Source organism: Papio anubis, chromosome 16, assembly GCF_008728515.1.
Source record: "Papio anubis isolate 15944 chromosome 16, Panubis1.0, whole genome shotgun sequence".
In the NCBI taxonomy this organism is placed as follows: Eukaryota; Metazoa; Chordata; class Mammalia; order Primates; family Cercopithecidae; genus Papio; species Papio anubis.
This window is the reverse complement of record NC_044991.1, coordinates 41394241-41415334: the sequence shown is the minus strand read 5'-3', so window position 1 is coordinate 41415334 and position 21094 is coordinate 41394241. Positions and strand designations below refer to the sequence as shown.

Sequence of the window (21094 nt, the reverse complement as noted above, 5' to 3'; positions counted from 1 at the left end):
CTGCAAGAAATAAAATTCTGTTGTTTAAGCTCCCCAGTCTGTGATAGTTAGTTATAGAACCCTGGCAAACTAGTACACACTGCCACCTCACAAATCACTCCATGCCCTTCCTCAGGCACTGAGAGTGCCCTTCTGCTGCCTAATGATTACAGTGCAAAGGTCTGGCCTTGGCAGTGAAGTCATTTTTATAATGATCCTCCTTCATCTTGCCTTACAGTGCCCTACTTACTTTTACATTCAGCTCCCTTGAGCATCAGTTTTTAACCCACACTTTCTCACACCTTGGCCTATGCCTGTGCTGTTCCCATGCTGACATCACTCTTCCCTCAATCTCAAGCACGGGCCCTCTTCTCCATGGAGCCTTTCTTACTCTCCCAGCTGAGACAGACCTCTTTGATATTTCTTTTATGACGTGTATAATTTCCACTCACATTCTAAATGTTTATGCACATGTTCTGTGTATCTAGAAGCCATGCCGGATTCAACTTTGCATTTCTTCTAGTCCCAGCATATTTCTTTGCACACTAGAAGTTCTCTACCAATATTTGTTGAATAACTGGTAGAAACAACATGTGAATGTTAATGGCTGTGTGATCTCCTGCTGAGAAGTATTTGTGCTTACACGTATTTTAAAAGGTAGCATGGGGTAGTGAAAATAACTAGCTAGTGATGAAACAAATCTGGCTACAAATGTTGACCAGACCACCACATAGTGTCTTTCTGCATGTCCCTTGACTTTACTGCCTCTTTGCTACCTCTAAAGGGGATATTTCTATCTCCTCTGTAGGATTGTTATATGGATTAGAGACAGTAAATATGCAAAGTTCTTACACATACTACACCCTCAGAAATGTTAATTTCCCTCCTTTATACTTGTCTGAAAATGCTTAACCTAAAGAAATAAGGTTCTAACAAGAGAATTTTAAACATTAGAGGCAACTGGCTGGGCCAGTCATCTCTGTAGGAAGCTCTCACTGTCTGAGGAACCCACATAGTGTCCTGTACCATGCTAGGTAAACAACTTGCTCCTCTACTCCCCTCTTAAGTCATGAGTACTGAGAACAAGCTGGTCAGAAGAGATTCTCAGTCATTCTAGTCATGAGATCTGATATGAGAACTCCACATACTGTTTAAGGGCTTCATCATATGTGTCCAAAGGACCAGAGGCTGTTATACCTCAATTGGCTTGATGGAATCCTGGCTGGCATACTGTAAGAATACAACACATGTGAAGTTTGGTTCATTTCAGCAGACATTTAACAAGTGCCTTCCACTTGTGGATCTACAGAGTGTACTTCCTCACCTTCAGGCATTTTCACTCTCATGTGGATGTAAACAGACACACAGGCAGAGCACTGTGAACTAGAGCAGGTGATTGCAAGCTCAGTGGGTCCTCATTATTAGTGCACTCTGTATTTGCAAATTCACCTATTTGCCAAAATTCATTTGTAACCCCCAAATCAATGCATGCCACACTTCCACCATCATTTAAAGACATGTACAGAGCAGCAAAAATTTTAGTCACCTGACATTGCTGTTCCCAGCAGAGATGGTGCTCTGTCTCCTCATTTGAGCTCTCATACTGTAAACAAGTATCCATCTCATGGTCCATGTAGTGCCACATTTTCCACAGTTTTGTAGTTTTTGTTGGTGATTCTGCTGTTTAAAACAGATCCCAAGCACAGGCCATGCTGTCCAATATTCCCAGGTGCAAAAAGGTTGTGACATGACTTACAGGGAAATACATGTGATAGATAGACTTTGATCAGGCATGAATTCTAGTACCATTGGCTGTGAGTCCAATGTTAATGAATCCACAACATACATTTAAAAAGGGGTTTTTAAACAGAAACACAAATAAAACAAGGATGTGTCAATCTGTTGATAAAAATGCGACCAGAGGCTCTTAGGAACCTAATCTTATATTTCCCCTTAGGAACAGTGGTTCAGTATTTACTAATTCACTGCTCACAGTGACTTTATAGAACATAAATACAGCAAATAATGAGAACTGACTGTATTTGGTATGAAATTCAGTTCAGAAATTGAAAGTGGTAGATGAGGTTGGAGAGACACAAACAAGGGAGTTTCTTAAATGGCGGGTCTGGGCTTTGTCTTGCTGCTGGAGAGTCAATGGCAGGGAAACATGATTAAATTTTTATTTTTACATTCTGGTGCCCATGAAAGGAATGAGTTTGAAGAACGGTTTTGACAAGGGGTGGTGGTGGATAAAACAACTTTCCAGGATTCTTTTCTCTGCATTAGCAAGTGGCACAGGACTTCTAAGTATAACTTCCACTTCTAAAAATATAACTCTGTGCCTGCAATGGACTGGAAAAATGAAAAAGCTTACTCTAAGGAGCCACATAAGCCATGCTTAGCCATACTGAGTGTGTGGCTGAGCAACTACTTAGTAAAGAGCTTATGGTGTGATACATGCGGAAACATTGCCAACGTGGGGATGGAGATGTAATGAAGGAAGGCTGCAGGACTTTGGGGCTTTGACAGGACAGAGTCATAGAGTTATTTGCCTGTGAACATGCCCTACTCTTCAAGAGGAGTGGAAAATAACGCTGAAGGCAATTTAGAGATAATCAGGGCTACCACCTCCATTTCAACAGGCCTAGAGGCCCTCCACCTGGAGCCTTGGGGACAGAGCTGAGGAGACAGGACCGCTACCTAGAGCTATGGGGTGGCATTGACATGCCAGTGAGCCTGGAAGGTGAGACACGGAGCCAAAGAGAATTATTCTTGGCTGGGCGCGGTGGCTCAAGCCTGTAATCCCAGCACTTTGGGAGGCCGAGACGGGCGGATCACGAGGTCAGGAGATCGAGACCATCCTGGCTAACACAGTGAAACCCCGTCTCTACTAAAAAATACAAAAAACTAGCCGGGCGAGGTGGCGGGCGCCTGTAGTCCCAGCTACTCAGGAGGCTGAGGCAGGAGAATGGCGTAAATCTGGGAGGCGAGCTGCAGTGAGCCGCAGATCCCGTCACTGCACTCCAGCTCTGTGACAGAGCAGCGAGACTCCGGCCAAAAAAAAAAAAAAAAAAAAAAAAAAGAGAATTATTCTTGAGCCTTAAGATCTAATGGAAATTGACATGCTAGGTTTTGGAGTTGGTTGGGAACTTCTGCTACCTTTCTTTTTGAATGTGAAAGTTTATCCTATGCCTGTCCCATGATCACATTTCAAAAGCACGTAACTTGTCAGGTTTCACAGGTTCACAGCTGGAGAGGAATTTGGCCTCAGGATGAATTGTATCTTGAGTCTCACCCCCATCTGATTTATGTGATATTTAAATAAGACTTTAAACTTTAGATTTTAGAGTTAATGCTGGTATAGGGTTGTCAAAATGGAAGGCTGGTCACAGTAGCTCACACCTGTAATCCCAGCACTTTGGGAGACCAAGGCGGGTGGATCACGAGTTCAAGAGATCGAGACCATCCCTTTCAACATGGTGAAACCTCATCTCTACTAAAAACAGAAAAATTAGCTTGGCTTGGTGGTGCACGTCTGTAGTCCCAGCTACTCGGGAGGCTGAGGCAGGAGAATTGCTTGAACCTGGTAGGTGGAGGTTGCAGTGAGCCGAGATAACGCTACTGCACTCCAGTCTGGAAACAGAGTGAGACTCTGTCAAAAAAAAAAAAAAAAAAAAGGCAGAGCTAGAATGCTATGGGCTGACTTGTGTCTCCCCAAAATTTGTATGTTGAAACACTAATCCCCAGTGTGATGGTATTTGGTGACAGGGCCCTGGGGAGATAATTAAGTTTAGATGAGGTCATGAGTGTGTGGGTCATAATCCCTTTGTGACTGTGTTAGGATTACTGCCCTTATAAGAAGAGACACCAGAGAGCTGGCTCTCTCTCCCTCAACCCTTACCTCCCACCACGTGAGGACACAGAAAAAGGCAGCCAACTATAAACCAGAAAGAGAGGCCTCACCAGAAACCAACTATGCTGTCACCTTGATCTTGTTCTTCTTGCATCTAGAACTGTGAAACAATACATTTCTATTATTTAAGTTACTCCGTCTATGGTATTTTGTTATGGCAAATGAGTAGTCCAAGGCAGCCTGCAAGCTGTAAAATTTCTAGAGGTGATTTTGGGGACATAGTGGAGAGACCTTTTTATTTTATTATTTTTGTATGTGGGGATAAAAATCAGTTTGGGAATTGCGTGTATGGTTATCTTTGTACTGGAAAACTTATGAGGAGAAAAAAATTGAGTATTTCAAAATTTAAATTCCTTCCTTTATCTGATTAATAAAACAATGCATACATGCATTTCATGCATATATAACATACATATATGCATACATACATTCTTACACTTCTCTTTACTTTGGAACACATTAGAAAGAGCTATAAATTGGGAGGCAGATTTTGTTTCAAGTCCAGATTTTGCCACCTATTAGATGGGATCTCTGCCCCTCAGTTTCTTCAATGGTTAAATAAGGACAATAATATTGTGTTAGCTCTACCCAGATCATAAGAATCATTGTTGGAAGATAAATAGACCATATACATTTTTAAAAAATTAAAGGCTATAAAGATGCAAAGTATGAACATGGCAGAAATAGAAATTGCCTCTGAATTGCTGGGAACCCAAGCCTGAAATAATTCTTGGAAGGAAGAAAGACACTTAGGACTTTGTAAGTGTCACATTGCTCTTCATGGTTTAAGAACACCAAAATAGCTAAGAAATGTTACGTAAGGAAAATCACTTCTACCACTTGATAATAGTAGTTTTTATGGAACTCTGCTTTTGCTGTCATCTGCATGAACAAATATACCCACATGCAAGCTAGGTTCCGCTTCAACTAAAATTCTAAAACAACACAAAACAATAACAGAAAATCCTTGTATTAGAAACTGAAGTGGCCAACTAATTAATTTATCCTGCCCACAATTATCTGTGTACCCATTATGTGCTTAGCATTGCTCTAAACGTTTAAGGAGGTGCCCAGCAGCATCCAAGCTTCCTTTGAGAAGATTACAATGCAGCTGGGGATAAGAGAAGAGCTGTTAAATAGAGCAAGGAAGTAGTACAAGAGATGTCACAGGCAGATTTGTGACAAGTGCTGACAGCGTGTCAAGATTTCAGAGAATGAAGAGATGAGAGAAAGCTGAGCTAATCGTTGAATTTCCTGTTGAAGAGAAAGGACTTGAGTTGGATATTGATAATCAACTAGGATTTGGATAAGAAACAAAGAAGAAGTTGGCTTTGATTACAGAAATATGAGTTCGGTAAGTCCTGTACAAATCTACCAGCTGGGACTATCTAGGCAGAATAATAATCTTTATGTACAGTATAATCCATAGTACAATGGCAACTGTACTATGGATTACACTATAATCCTGTGGTGATCATGAATGCCCTGATAATATAGCCCAGGCCACTACATCACCAGTCCTGCTTCCTTCTGGGTCAGAGGGCCTTCAAAGTATATGAACCCTTGAAATTATAATTTAAATAATAATGCCCAAAATGAGTTTCATGAAACCTTGATACTTTCTGACATATATCAGTAAGTGTTGCCTCTGAAAATGAAGACATGTGGTTAAAGAAGTTTCGGAAACACTAAATACCGTATCTCCACTGGACGGCTTCATTGCTCATTATTAGATGCACTAGACTGATTGTAGTAACTCTGCTCCATTCCCGCCCCCTGCTTTATAAAATCCAAAAATTCTTTAATGGTGGGCACAAAACAAAGATATTCAGCTAAATGAGGGGCAGAACTCTTAGTTACTTACATCTCTGAAGGAGAGAAGGCTGCCACGCAGGGCCACACAGGGAGTTGCACCCAGGGATAGGATAACAGCAAACTGGAGATGCAGAGAGAAATTTATGTCTGGTGTATGGCAAGCAGGGTTTCACAGGCTTCCTGTGAATTGGCTAATTTGAATAATTTTGTGGACTCCAGTGCATAGAGACTGTCCCTAATTGTCTGAGTTCTGGCCCCAGGCTACTTGGGTGAGTGCATAGCGGTTTTCAGTATGAGAGCCCAATAAGGAAAATGGTTTGAGTGTGGGCTTAATCAGTTGCTCAAGAAAGGGAACTGACAGGCTTCCAGTGGGGACCTCAAATTGGGTGAGGATATCATTTCCAAAAACAACAATAAACAAAATAGACCACTCTCTTCTGTGATCTCTACTGCATTCTAGGGGCTAGAAGCCTGATAACTGCATTACTAAGATTCCAGAGGGAACAGAGTTCAGACTAGATGCTGCCAATGGAGAAGCACTTACATGAAAAATAAAAGGCAAAAGGGAGAGATCTACTGTTGTTTCTCCAGCAAGCGGCTGGAGCACCTCTGAGATTTGTTAGATGCAATGTTTTCATGTCCTTTCCAGACATTCCCCTGAATATTAGTTACCTCAGGTCTGGAGACACTAGTGATAGTGACAGCAACTTCCTAACTGTGGTGCTCTTTGGATCTAATGGTGGCTTTACCTGATCTTTGCAACTTCAGGCCTTCCAATAAAGTTGTAAGCTCCCAATCGCCTGCATTAAATATTTTTCTGCTAGAAATCTACAGCGGTTACTGCTTTCCTGACTGTGTCCCAACAATATAGCATACTTAAATTTCTGAGAATCCATGCTATAAAACAAAACAAAACAAACTAGCATTTCCCAAATACGTTTGACCATAGAACCTGACTCCCCATTTCCCCTTCTCCCCAAAACCACCTTCTGGTAGCTTAAAAAATCTGTTTCGTGGTTCACCCTTTGGAAAACATCTATGGATTTATATGTTGAGAATTAGGAGTCCAGAAATGTGGGCTTAATCTCAGCTGTGTGACCTTGGGTAGGTCACATCACTTATCTTGTCTTTAGTTTCTCTGCTGGGTCAAAAGAAGAGTTGGATGAAGATAACCAGGAAGTTTAGCTCTCGTTTTTTTCCATTCTGTGAGAAATGTTGTCCTTAAAAACGATCATTGTTCAGGTAGAAAAAATTAAAAATTAAAAAGAGAACTACTGTGTTTTCCTTTGCCTTCTCTTCCTTTTTAGCTTGGTTTGCATGAATATTTTGAGTCAAGCTAAGAAAATTCCAAGGAATCTGGTGGCAAGTAAATAAATGCTGGGTAGCTCTTACTAAAGTGATATGGTATTTTTAGAACTTTAATATATTAGTGTTGATCCTAGAAATGGTCCCTTCAGAAATGAATTTCCTTTTGTACTGACACAGTAAAGAAAGGAAGAGATACAAGAAACAAACCTCCAGCACTCAAACTGAGTCATTTTAAAATGTAGCAAGCTCCTTGTCACTGGGAACATTCAAGTAGAAACTAGATGTCAGCATGGCAGAGATAACAGAATCAGTTTTGTCTTTATTTTGCTATTTTTCTGAAAGGGATGGCACAGATCATTTATACATATCCCCACATTTTCTAGATAAGGAAACAAAAAATCAGAGAGGTTATATGGATTTCCCCAGATCACACAGCAAATCCATGGCAGAACTGGGAGAAAGACACTAGACATCTCTTCTGTACATCTGGAATTCATCTGAGCCTCTTTGAGGAGTAATGTTCCATCACTCAATCTTCATTTTTACATCTCTTTAAAGAAGCAGAGTCATTTTAATATGAGCTGGAAAACACTCGAGGTTGCCAGATACTATGGGAAGCTGATGAAGTTGGAAAGTTTGAAGTCAAGTTTTTGCCCTCCGAATCCTTTTATTTGGGCATCCATGGCAGGGAGACCCCATGCTCCAGCCTTGCTGTGCCCACTGGTGCCAGACGAGGCAGCAGGATTCTGAAAATCCCGCATGGCCCCCTCTACCCTCAGACAGTCCCTCTTGCCTCGTTTTGAAACTTCAGTCCCTGCAGACAGCACTGAAAAACCAACCTGAATACTAGTATCATCTACATGGTTTGAAAACAAACTACTCACCTCAGAGAGGACACAAAATACAGCCCCAAGTTGACGCCATTTGTGGTGTGGCTGCTTGGAGCTGGGAGCTGGGCTTCCTCTGCCAACTACTTGACAGAATCCACATTCGTGTTCTCAATGCAGCTGGTAGTGGGTGTGTGTGTAGGGTAATGGCCTTTTCTTTTATTATCCAAATGCTCTTGAAGAGGGAACCAAAAAAAATAAAAAGTGCTGCTAAAGCAGAGAGCTGTCTGTGACTTTGCAGAGAAACAGGTGCTTAATGCAGATCTGGTTTTATCCTGAGCTTTTTCCCCAAAGAAAACCCAAATGTGGTGAAGAAAAAAGAAAGCCACTGAGGTTTTCTCTTTTCCTAAGATGATAGAAAGAAAGAAAAGTAACATCTTATTTTTTTTAAATCCGAATTTTTACCTATCAGGTTCTATGTTTACTAATTGGGTGCTGAAATTATTAGAAGCCCAAACATCAGCGTCACACAATACACTCATGGCAAACCTGTACATGTACTCCCTGAATCTTAAAAAAAAAAAAAGGTCTGAGTTTTAAGTAAGCTATTTGTTCCTTTTGCTTTACATTATGTGGGATTCATTTAGACGTCTGTGAGAACTTCCAACAGTGAGGAAGCAAGGGACAGTTGCAAAAAGGCAGCCCTGATTTTCCAACAAGTTGTGCTTGGAGATTGTGCTGGAAGTCAAGAGGGCAGGTTAGATTAGGACGAGTTGAGCCTTGCACTTTTGTTTTCTTTTTAATTGTTAACACTAAGCAATACCTTTAACTCTACTCTGCTCTCTTGGCCCCCATGCTAACCTGATCACAGATTCTCTTATGATTTCCGTTTGATTCCACATCCACTGTCACTCTATCACTATTCCTTGCCTTTCACTCTTGTTGTTGGCTGCTATCGTCTAAACATTTATGTGCCCTCAAATTCGTATGTTAAAACCTAATCACCAATGTAATGATGTTAGGAGATGGAGCCCTTGGGGGGTGACTAGGTCATGATTAGTGCCCTTAGAGAAGAGACCTCAGAAAGCTGCCTTGCCCCTTCCACCACAGGACGAGAATGAGAAGGCAACCATCTATGAAACAGAAAGCAGACCCTCCCTAGATTCCAAGTTTTCCAACACCCTGATCTTAGACTTCCTAACCCCCAGAACTGTGAGAGGTAAATTTCTGTTGTTGATAACCCCCCGAGCTATGATATTTTAGTACAGCCTGGACCAATAGACTGAGTGCACCAAGGCATTGACCTCTTACTGGTATGCTGCTTCCACTCTCAACTCTCTACAATTGGTCCACGTGGCCGCTGAACACAACCTTCTCAAGCCCGGATGTAATTCTATGAGTCCCTCATTCAAAATCCTATGATATCTTGACCTGCAAGTCCCTTCATGACTGTGACGGTTAATATTGAGCGCCATCTTTGGATTGAAGGATGCAAAGTATTGTTCCTGGGTGTGTCTGTGAGGGTGTTGCTGAAGAAGATTAACATTTGAGTCAGTGGACTGGGAAAGGCAGACCCACCCTCAATCTGGAAGAGGACCCTTTAATTAGCTGCCACCTTGGCCAGAATAAAAATAGGCAGAAGAACGTGGAAAGACTAGACTGGCTTAGCTTCCGAGCCTACACCTTTTTCCCATGCTGGATGCTTCCTCCCCTCAAACATCCAACTCCAGTTCTTCAGCTTTGGGACTCGGACTGGCTTCCTTGCTCTTCAGCTTGTGGACGAACTATTGTTGGACCTTACCTTGTGATCATGTAAGCTAATACTCCTTAATAAACTTCATTTTAGATATACATCTATCCTATTAATTCTGTCCCTCTAGAGAATCCTGGCTAATAATGACCTAACCAGTTCTCTTCTCTCCTGCTCTGATCTTGAAGCAGATCACATATCCTTTTTCCTGTTCTTCATATGACACCTGCGACATTTCAGAGGAAACGTGTGACATAAATCTACACTTTTCATACCTGAGGATTGGCAGCAATGTGCTCAGGGCTATGCAATGTGTCCCCTCTCCTTGTTGTCTTCCTCTGTATGGAGCAAAGGGAGTGTCTATGATTTCTCCTCTGAGCAGGACAAGTATTTTGTAAAAGGCCTATTTATTCATCTGCTAGACATTTGTTTAAACAGCAGATTCTCTGCTAGGCTCCCCAGATACATTAGTAAAGAAGACAAGCAAAGTTCTTGCTTGTGGGGAGCTTAAATTTTGTGTGAGATGCAGATAATAAACAACTAACTAAATAAAAATAATAATTATGGTTAGAAATGTATGAGGGGGTGTGGTGCATTGCACCAGGATAGAGAGGGATGCTACTTAGATAGGGTTGTCAATTAAGGAATCTATGGCAAGATGTTAATTAAGTTGAAATATTAAGGATGATAAGGAGATTCTTATAGGGTACTGTTTTGGAGAGCAAATGGCCTGGAGGTGTAGAAACAGTGGTCAAGCAGACCATACACAGCAGGAAAGGGTGTGTTCCAGCTGACCACCTCCCTCCTTCTGGGAGGACAGTAAAGAAATATCCAGGGTACTCTTTGTCATCCCTTCTTCTTCGATTCGACGTTGTATTGTAAGTCCTAGCCAATACATTAAGGCACAAAAAATAAATAAAAGTTAAAAATATTGGAAAATAAGAAGTAAAACTATTTTTTATTTGAAGACAGCATATTGTATATGTAGAAAATCTAAAATAATTGATAAACTCTCAGAACAAATATGTTAAGTTGTCAAGATCACAGGATCTAAGTTTAATGTAAAAATATCAAGTGTATTTCTAGGCCAGAAGTGTCAATTTTGAAAATGGCAGTAAGAATAACTATATTATTTACATTATCATCAAAAAAACATTACATTGGAATAAACCCAATGAAAGATTTGCAAGACATCAAAAAACACATCCACCATGATCAAGTAGGGTTTATTCCTGAGATGCAAGGTTGGTTCAACATACACAAATCAATTAATGTGATCATCACATAAACATAACTAAAACTAAAAACCACATGATTATCTCAGTAGGTGCAGAAAAGTCTTTTGATAAAATTCAACATCTCTTCATGTTAAAAACTCTCAATAAACTAGGCATTGAAGGAACATACCTCAAGATAATAAAATCAATCTATGACAAACCCACACCCAACATCATACTGAATGGGCAAAAGCTGGAAGCATTTCCACTGAAAACCAGAACAAGACAAGGATGTCCTCTCTTACCACACCTATTCAACATAGTATTGGATGTCCTGGTCAGAGCAATCACACAAGAGAAAAAAATAAAGGGCATCCAAATCGGAAGAGAGGAAGTCAAACTATCCCTGTTTGCAGGTGGCATAATTCTATACCTAGAAGACCCCACAGTCTCTGCCCAAAAGCTCCTCAAGCTGATAAACAACTTCAGCAAAGTCTCAGGACAAAATCAACATAAAAAAATTACTCACCCTCATATACACCAACAACAGTCAAGCCGAGAGGCAAATCAGGTGCACAATCCCATTCCCAAATGCCACAAAAAGAATAAAATACCTAAGAACACAGCTAACTAGGGAGGTGAAGGATCTCTACAAGGAGAAGTACAAACCTCTGCTCAAAGAAATCAGAGGTAACACAAACCAATGGAAAAACACTCCATGTTCATGGATAGAAAGAATCAATATCATTAAAATAGCCATACTGTACAAAGCAATTTATAGATTCAATGCTATTTCTATGAAACTACCAATGACATTCTCCACAGAAATAGAAAGCGCTATTTTAAAATTCATATGGAACCAAACCACAGCCCAAATAGCCAACGCAATCCTAAACAGAAAGAACAAAGATGGAGGCATCATCCTACTTGACTTCAAGCTATACTACAGGGCTACAGTAAGCAAACAGCATAGTACTGGTACAAAAATAGACACACAGACCAATGGAACAGAGTAGAAAACTCGGAAATAAGACCACAAACCTACAACTATCTGATCTTCAACAAAGCTGATGAAAACAAGCATTGGGGAAAGTATTCCCTATTCAATAAATGGTGCTGGGATAACTAACTAATCATATGCAGAAGATTGAAACTGGACCCCTTCCTTACACCATATACAAAAATCAACTTAGGATGGATTAAAGACTTAAACGTAAGACCCAAAACTGTAAAAACTCTGAACCACAACCTAGGCAATACCATTCTGGACATTGTATTGGTCCGTTTTCATGATGCTGATCAAGACATACCCAAGACTGGGCAATTAACACAAGAAAAAGATTTATTGAACTTACAGTTGCACGTGGCTGGGAAGGCCTCACAGTCATGATGAAAGGTGAAAGCATGGCAGCAGACAAGAGAAGAAACTTGTGAAAAGAAACTACCCTTTTTAAAACCATCAGATCTTGTAAGACTTATTCACTACCACAAGAACAGCATGGGAAAGACCTGCCCCATGATTCAATTACCTCCCACCAGTCCCCTCCCACAACACTTGAAAATTCAACAAGAGATTTGAGTGGGGACACAGCCAAAACATAACATTCCACTCTGCCCCCTGCCAAATCTCATGTCCTCGCATTTCAAAACCAATCATGCCTTCCCAATAGTCACCCAAAGACTTAACTCATTTCAGCATTAATGCAAAAGTCCACAGTCCATCGTCTTATCTGAGACAAGGCAAATCCCTTTGCCTATGAGCCTGTAAAATCAAAAGCAAGTTAGTTACTTCCTAGATACAATGGAGGTACAGGCACTGGGGGAATACAGCTGTTCCAAATAGGAGATATTGGTCAAACAAGGGGCTACAGGCCCCATGCAAATCTGAAATCCAGTGGGGCAGTCAAATCTTAGAGCTCCAAAGTGATGTCCTTTGACTCCATGTCTCACCTCCAGGTCACGCTGATGCAAGAGGTGGGTTTCCATGGTCTTGGGCAACTCTGCCCCTGTGGCTTTGCAGGGTACAGCCTCCCTCCTGGCTGCTTTCTTGGGCTAGTGTTGAGTGTCTGTGGCTTTTCCAGGCACACAGTGCAAGCACTCAGTGGATCTACTATTCTGGGATCTAGAAGACAGTGGCCCTCTTCTTCCAGCTCCACAAGGCAGTGTCCTCATAGGGACTCTGTGTGGGGACTCCGACCCCACATTTCCCTCCACACTGCCCTAACAGAGGTTCTCCATGAGGAACCCACCCCTGCAGCAAACTTCTGCCTGGATATCCAGAAGTTTTCATACATCCTTTGAAATCTAGGCGGAGATTCCCAAACCTCAATTTTTGACTTCTGTGCACTGGCAGGCTCAATAGCATGTGGAAGCTGCCAAGGCTTGAGGCTTGCACCCTCTGAATCCACTGCCCAAGCTCTAAGTTGGCTCCTTTCAGCCATGGCTGGAGTGGCTGGGAGACAGGGCACCAAGTCCTTGGGGTGCACACAGCACAGGGACCCTGGGCCTGGCCCACAAAACCACTTTTTCCTCCTAAGCCTCTGGGCCTGTGATGGAAGGGGCTGCTATGAAGTCCTCTGACATGCCCTGGAGACATTTTCCCCATTGTCTTGGGGATTAACTTTCAGTTCCGTGTTACTTATGCAAATTTCTGTAGCCGGTTTGAATTTCTTCTTAGAAAATGGGATTTTATTTTCTATTGCATTGTTAGACTGCAAATTTTCTGAACTTTTATTCTCTGCTTCCCTTACAAAACTGAATGTCTTTAACAGCACCCAAGTCACCTCTTGAATGCTTTGCTGCTTAGAAATTTTTTCCACCAGATACCCTAAATCATCTCTCTCAAGTTCAAAGTTTCACAAATCTCTAGGGCAAGGGCAAAATCTTGCCAGTGTCTTTGCTAAAATATAACAAGAGTCACCTTTGCGCCAGTTCCCAACAAGTTCCTCATCTCCATCTGAGACCACCTCAGCCTGGATTTTGTTGTCCATATAATTATCAGTATTTTGGTCAAAGCCATTCAACAAGTCTCTAGGGAGTTCCAAACTTTCCCACATTTTCCTGTGTTCTTCTGAGCCCTCCAAACTGTTCCAACCTCTACCTGTTACCCTCACATTTTTCAAAGTCACTTCCACATTTTTTGGATATCTTTTTAGCAATGTCCCACTCTCCTGGTACCAATTTACGAAAGAAAGAGGTTTAATGAACTTACAGTTCCACGTGGCCGGTGAGGCCTTACAATCATGGTGGAAGGTGAAAGGCATGCCTCACATGGCAGCAGACAAGAAGAGAGAGCTTGTGCAGGGAAACTCCCCTTTTTAAAACCATCAGATCTAGTGAGACTTGTTCACTATCATGGGAACAGCATGGAAAGACATGACCCCATGATTCAGTTACAAACCACTGGGTATCTCCCACAACACATGGGAATTCAACATGAGATTTGGGTAGAGACACAGCCAAACCAAATCAACATAGGAATAGGCAAAGATTTTATAGTGAATATACCAATAACAATTGCAACAAAAGCCAAAAAAATGACAAATAAGATCTAATAAAAATACTAAAGAGCTTCTGCACAGCGAAAGAAACTATCAACAGAGTAAACATACAACCTGCAAAATGAGAGAAAATTTTGCACACTATGCATCTGACAATGGTCTATATATCCAGCATCTATAAGAAACTTAAACAAATGTACCAGAAAAAACCCAAATGACCCCATTAAAAAGTGGGCAAAGGACAGGAACAGTTTTCAAAAGAAGACACACATGCAGCCAATAAGCACATGAAAAAAAGCTCATCACTGATCATTAAAGAAATGCAAATCAAAATCACAAATGAGATACCATCTCACACTGGTCAGAATGGTTACTGTTAAAAAGTCAAAAAATAACAGACGCTGGTGAGGTTGTGGAGAAAAAGGAACACTTATACACTGTTGGTGGGAGTGTAAATTAGTTCAACTATTTGTGGAAGACAGTGTGGCAATTTCTCAAACATCTGAAAACAAAACTTCCATTTGACCCAGCAATCCTATTACTGAGTATATACTTAAAGGAATATAAATCGGTCTATCATAAGGACACATGCATGTGTATGTTTATTGCAGCACCATTCACAAGAACAAAGGCATAGAATCAACTTAAATGTCCATCAGTGGTAGACTGGTTGAAGAAAATATGATACATATACACCATGGAATACTATGCAGCCATAAAACAGAATGAGATAATGTCCTTTGCTGGAACAGGGATGTAGCTGGAGGTCATCATCCTTAGCAAACTAATGCAGGAACAGAACACCAAATACTTCAAGCTCTCACTTATTAGTGGGAGCTAAAACAACACCCACTGAGGTCTATTAGAGGGGGGAGGGTGAGAGGAGGGAGAGGATCAGGAAACATAACTAATGGGTACTCAGCTTAAATACTTGGTTGATGAAATAATCTGCATAACAAACCCCCATGACACAAGTATACCTAGAAAACAAATCTTCACGTGTACCCCTGAATTTAAAATAAAAGCTAAAAAAAGGATGTGCAAAACTATACTATGCCAAAAACTACAAATATTGCTGTAAGAAATTAAAGAAGTCCTAAGCAAATGAAGTGATATGTGTTGTTTATGAATTGGAATACTCAATGTTGTTAAAAATGGCAATTCTTTCTAAATTGATCAGTAGCTTTGATGTAATCTTCATGAAAACCCAAACAGAATTTTTAAAGAAATTGAAAAACTAATGCAAAACTTTTATGAAAATTAAAAACCTACAATTTTGGAAAAGAACAAAATTAGAGGACTGATACTCCTTGATTTCAAGGCTTATTATAAATCTACAATAATTATTGACATGCAAATAAATGAAACACATTAGAGAGCCTAGAAATAGGAATGTGCATACAGGGCAAAATGATTCCAAACAAAAGATCCAGTGAGATTTAAAAACAAAGAAAACTCATTTCAGGAAATGGTGATGGTATAACTGGATATCTGTATGGAAAATACTTTGATCCCTACCTCATACATACCTCCAAATTAGAGACTGTTTATAGACCTAAATGTAAAAGCTAAAATTATAAAGCTTCCAGAAGGAAAAATAGGAGGATATTTTCCTGTTTTGGAGTAGCCCAAATTTTTTTTTGTAAAAAGTACTAAGTATAAAAGTTTTAAAAAAAAGGAAAATTTAACGTCAACAAAATTGCAAACTTCTCAACAAAGATGTCATTAAGAAAGTGAATAGGCAACACATAAACTGTGGAAAAGGACAGAGGACTTGCTATAGAACACATGCAGATTAATAATAAAAAGGCAACAACTCCATAAAAGTGGTCAAAGGTTTAAATAGCCACTTTAAAAAAGAAGATGTAAGAATGGTCAATAAGCACGTGGAAAAGGGGTTAAATATATATTAGTTACTACAGAAATAAAAAATTTAAACCTCATCGAAATTCCACTACAACCATTGTAATGGCTAAAGGTTTTAAGAGACCATTCACACCAAATCTTGTCAAGGTTGTAAAACAACTGGAGCTCTCATTTAGTTCTGTGGAGGAGGTTGTAAAATGCTACAGTTATCTTGGAAAATTATTTGGCAATTTTCATATAGTAATCATGTGAACCGGAAATCCCATTTCTAAGCATTTACACAAGATAAATTAAGACTCATGTACACTCATATGCACAAACTGCAAGAATATTCATGGCAGCTTTTTTTGTAGTAGCCCTAAACTGAAACCAACTCAAACGTCCATCAACAGGTTAGACAAACTGTGCCGTATTCATAAATGGAAATCTACTCAGCAATAAAAATGAGTGAATTACTGATGTGAACAACAATACAGATGGATCTTCAAAATGCTGAATGAAAGCAGTCAGATCTAAGGAGTATACAGAATGTGAATCTGATTATGTGATGGTCAAGGACAAAACTAATTCATAATGATACAGATCAGAACAATGGTTGACTCTGTGGACCACTGACTGGAAATGGTCATGAGAAAATTTCCAGAGGTCACAGAAATGTTCTATATTTTGATTGGGTAGTAGTTCCAGAAGTGTTTATATTTTGCAAACTTAAACTGTACACTTAAAGTCTGGACATTTCAATAAGCATGGAAAAGAGTTCAATTAAATAAAAACTCTACTTTTCCCTCCTAACTGCCCAAAAGGTAATGAAAGCATCCTTTTAAAGATTCAGAAAGCCAGAGTGGGAAAAGTACTGGATTTGGAAGTTTATGCTTTTGTATTGCTTTTATCATACCTTCATTTCTGCAAATTGTCTTAAGAACTAAACTTTGACCATTTTTCACTTCTCCAAATTCCTGTCAAAGGGACCTGGGCAGTCACGCTCTACAAACCATAAGATCTCATCAGATGGGTTTTGTTAATACTATATAATGTGACTTACTTTTCAACCTGACTCTGGTATAGCATCACATGGCAGACAGCAGATGCTGAAAGAAATACAAAGATTTTACTCCAAAATATATTTCCTTGACATATTTTGAAATGGCTTCCACAGAGTTAACAGATTGAAATGGCCTTGCAAAGCTCTTTTGTGGGGAAAATTTGCATCTGTAGAAAATCTCCATTAATGTAGCCAGACCTCTCCCATTCTAGGCCTTTCTTGCATCTGGGAGAGATTAACTGACAGTCTGACACCTTCAAAGTCTGAAAAGAGACATTTACCATCTATTCTTTTTGAGGGCTGTTACCTAAGAGGCTTCACCTACATAATAAAAACCTTGGTCTCCACAACCCCCATATCTTAACTTGGGTATTCCTTTCTCTGATTTCAAGTCATTAGACAATAGCTTAACTCTCCCAACCGACTGTCAACTTAAGAATCTCTATAACTCACCTATGACTTATAAGCTCTTGCTTCGAAATGTCCCACCTTTTTGGGCTGAACCAATGTATATCTTCCTTGTGTTGATTTATGGTTTACCCGAAATGTGTGAAATCAAACTGTAACTAAAAAACTGTACCTAAAACCAAATAGCACACTTTCTCAGCATTTCTTGAGATTGTGTAATCCACCCTGCAGTCACTCATAGTGGCTCAGAATAAGTCCTTTAAAGTATATTTTGTCAGAATTCGTTTTTTTCCATCATCAGTCTGGATTGCTTAAGGTGACAACATCAAAAAATACACAATAATAATAATACCATGTATGTGGAAGGTGCACTTCTCTACGGATATTTTTTAGAGTGTTTTTCAAATTATTTTCTTTCTGAGCAGCACAGAATCTGACATAAGACCCACAGGTAGGAGCTGGTTGCTTTGGTGGAGGCAGAAGCAGGAGAAAGAGAAGAGTAGGAGCTTCACTCTTTCCTTCTCTCCCTCTCTCTCCCAGCTAGTATACCCTGAGGCACCTCTGCTCAGCAGGAAATAGTTTGCAAACCACAGATGCAAGGGATTCTTCTGTGTTATACTTGCCACATTGGCTTCCATTAGAGGATCTTAGTAAATACTGTTATATAGTCTCTCGGCCTCACTGGAAACACATCATTTCTCAGCTTGTAACTAGTTTAGGAATAACAGAGGCAGAATTCCTTAACTAGTACCTGTCCTTACCTATTCATGCATAGCACAGCCTCTGTTTACAGAGGATTCAAAACCTGGTGTTTGTACTTGTACTTCTACCATTTCCCAGGACCATGGGGAGCTGCTCCTGGCCCTTGTATACAAACGTCCAGGACTGGTAGAGCTAAATAAACACTACTGATTCTTGCCACATTTTTTTTTATCCTTAGCTTTGTTTTTTGCCTTTGTTTTTTAACTTTCTAACTCTTTTTCTCTCTTTATTTAATGGTGGTGTTTTTTGTTTATTTTCCCCCCATGCTCTCCACTTGCTTCCCTGATGTTTTTCCCCTTGCTCCTTCTGGGCCTCAGGAAAGGAAGGAATATATTTATGACCACAAATCTCTTTTCCAGGAATTCATCACTCTGCAATTCTTCACTACATCTCTGATAATGGACAAGTAGTCATGGGGAAAAGGCCACCAGTAAGGACAAACACAATTGAATAAATACACAGCAAATGCTGAACTGATTTGAGAGAAGTGTCCCAGCAGGGTGCTGCTTGGGGTACACATTCCACAAACCGCATTGCAATTACTCTGAGAACACCTTGCTTCTTCCATCTCAAAAAAAAGTTAAGTATTAATTAACGAGTGATTAGTTCAGCTCTATGAGTTATTGCTCTAATAAAATGGCTGCTGAAGCAGGAATCATGACCAGTTTTAGTATGTTATTGCTATTCTAAGAGACCTCTTTAATTCAACAATTAAGAGGCATGAAATGTACTTTAATAGACATAATTCAATGATATAAAATTGTTCATCTAGTGTGAGCCATTCATCTTCGTTAATACACTCAGGTCCTGTGGAAAATGACTCTTCAAGAGGACTTACAGAGGCTGTTTGTTTTTTTCTCCCTGTCCTCCAAACTATCTGTGCTGGGAAAACCAATGGTTCTTTTAATGTAGTCTCTGTTACCACTTGAGGTCTTGACTGCACAATAAAAGCAAGTTCTGGGGTAGAAACACTGTCTTATGCTCTCCCATCTATCCTCATAATGTCTAAGAGTTATGACTGATAAGTATTTTAAATCAAATTAAAATTGAATTTCAATTGTTGAATTAAGTATAAAATTAGAAGACCTTCCTGTGGAATTAAGTGTATTTACAGAAACTGTAGATGGTTTATTAAATTATGCTTTTTATCTTTTGTGGTGGTTCTCATTTTGTTACCAGTGGCAAGTCTAGGTGGGGTCTTTAGTATTTGGTTCTTGTCTTCTTGGAGGAAAGAATTTGACCAAGAGACAGACATAGATTTGAGGGCAGAAACAAGAGTTTATTGAAGCAAAGAAGAGTACACTTGGGCAACTAGGAAGATTGAATGCCCCCCATCTTTGGTTCAGGAATCTTATAGATTTACTACTTTCTGTTTATTTTTCTTGGTCTTCTCCCGTCCTCCTTCCCCGTGGGTGGGCTGTTGGCTAGCTGCTGCATGTGCAGTGACTCCTCAGTATCTGGGAGGGGCAGCATGTGCCATTGGGTAGTTGAAGTTAAAGACATGCTGTCTTAGGGAAATTTTCCCTTACTGGTCTAGTGCCCCCAGAGGAAGGTCATACACCAGTCAAACTGCCATTTTGCGCCTTACTGTGCATGTCTGGCCACACTTGCTCAATTCCTAGGATCTTATCAGAAAGTCATTGCCCACAAGCTCAAGATGTTTCCTGTTTGTTAGGAAAATTTCCCCTCCCTCGCACCAGCTGTGACCATCATTCCTGAAGGGGCTGCCATGGCATGACAGTCACCTGATGGTCACCTGACATTGCTTGGGGTCATATCCTGCCCTGCTCATATCTGCCTATCTGTCTACTCTAACACTTTCATGTGTTCTAAGAGAGTTAATGGTTTCATAACTTCTTTCATAGATCCTCCCCTTTTGCTTTTCAACACTGCCACCACCCAGCCTTTGCCCTCTCCTGCCTCACTCACCTGCATCTGAGTTTCTGTCATTGTGTTTGTCATACATAAAATCCTGGTGAAATTTCTCTTTATTTTGGCCTCTTCTTCAAGTCCTGGTTTTATAATTCATGACCCATTTGAAATTGCTTCTCAACAAAATTTTGTTAATTTAATAGAGATTTCTTATTTTTTTATTTGAAAGCACTTTAGTTTAGATAGCTCTTTTATTTGTTCTTCAATAACTTCACATTATTCTCTTTTTCAATGGTTATTGGCCAAATCAGCAAAATTTTACATTATTCTGAATGTGAACATTAAAGGGAGCAGCATGACAAGAGTAGAAATTAAAACTAACTAGGAAGGAAATATTCTGGGATCCTTTTCTTACTCTGCTGATAAATCAGCTCTTTATGTAACTATGGATGAGTTTCTAAGCCTCTCAAAACCTCACTTTACTTATCTATAAATCGAAGATAATTATACCCCCCAGGGTTGCTGCTAAAATCAAATGGGGATAATTGATGTGAAAATGCTTTGAAAAATAAGACTTCTATACTAAGCCAGTTTAGCAATGTAGTCATACGCAAGAAAGCCTCAAGGTTTGGCCTTTCTCCTGCACAACTGGTTTGTATAAAACTTTTCTGAGCTTCCACCTTCAACTCTACTTAAGTGAATATCCATTAGTGCTTCAGTCCCCAGTGTCCAAAATCCAACTCAGCATTTTAATTTTTCTGAAGAAACTGTAACTTCAGTTGGTTCTAAACATGGCTAATAATATTACCATCTTGGTCGTGCAGACCTGAAACAT

The 21094-nt window shown here is 40.0% G+C and overlaps 1 long non-coding RNA gene across 1 annotated transcript; it reads left to right on the top strand.

Annotated features, from left to right (window-relative positions):
• Positions 1 to 3671: 3671 nt before the first annotated feature.
• LOC110740539 lies at positions 3672 to 19042 on the top strand. The gene is made up of 2 exons (XR_002515235.2): positions 3672 to 5246; positions 18747 to 19042. It is a non-coding gene; the product is annotated as an uncharacterized LOC110740539 (long non-coding RNA).
• The last annotated feature ends 2052 nt before the right edge of the window (positions 19043 to 21094 follow it).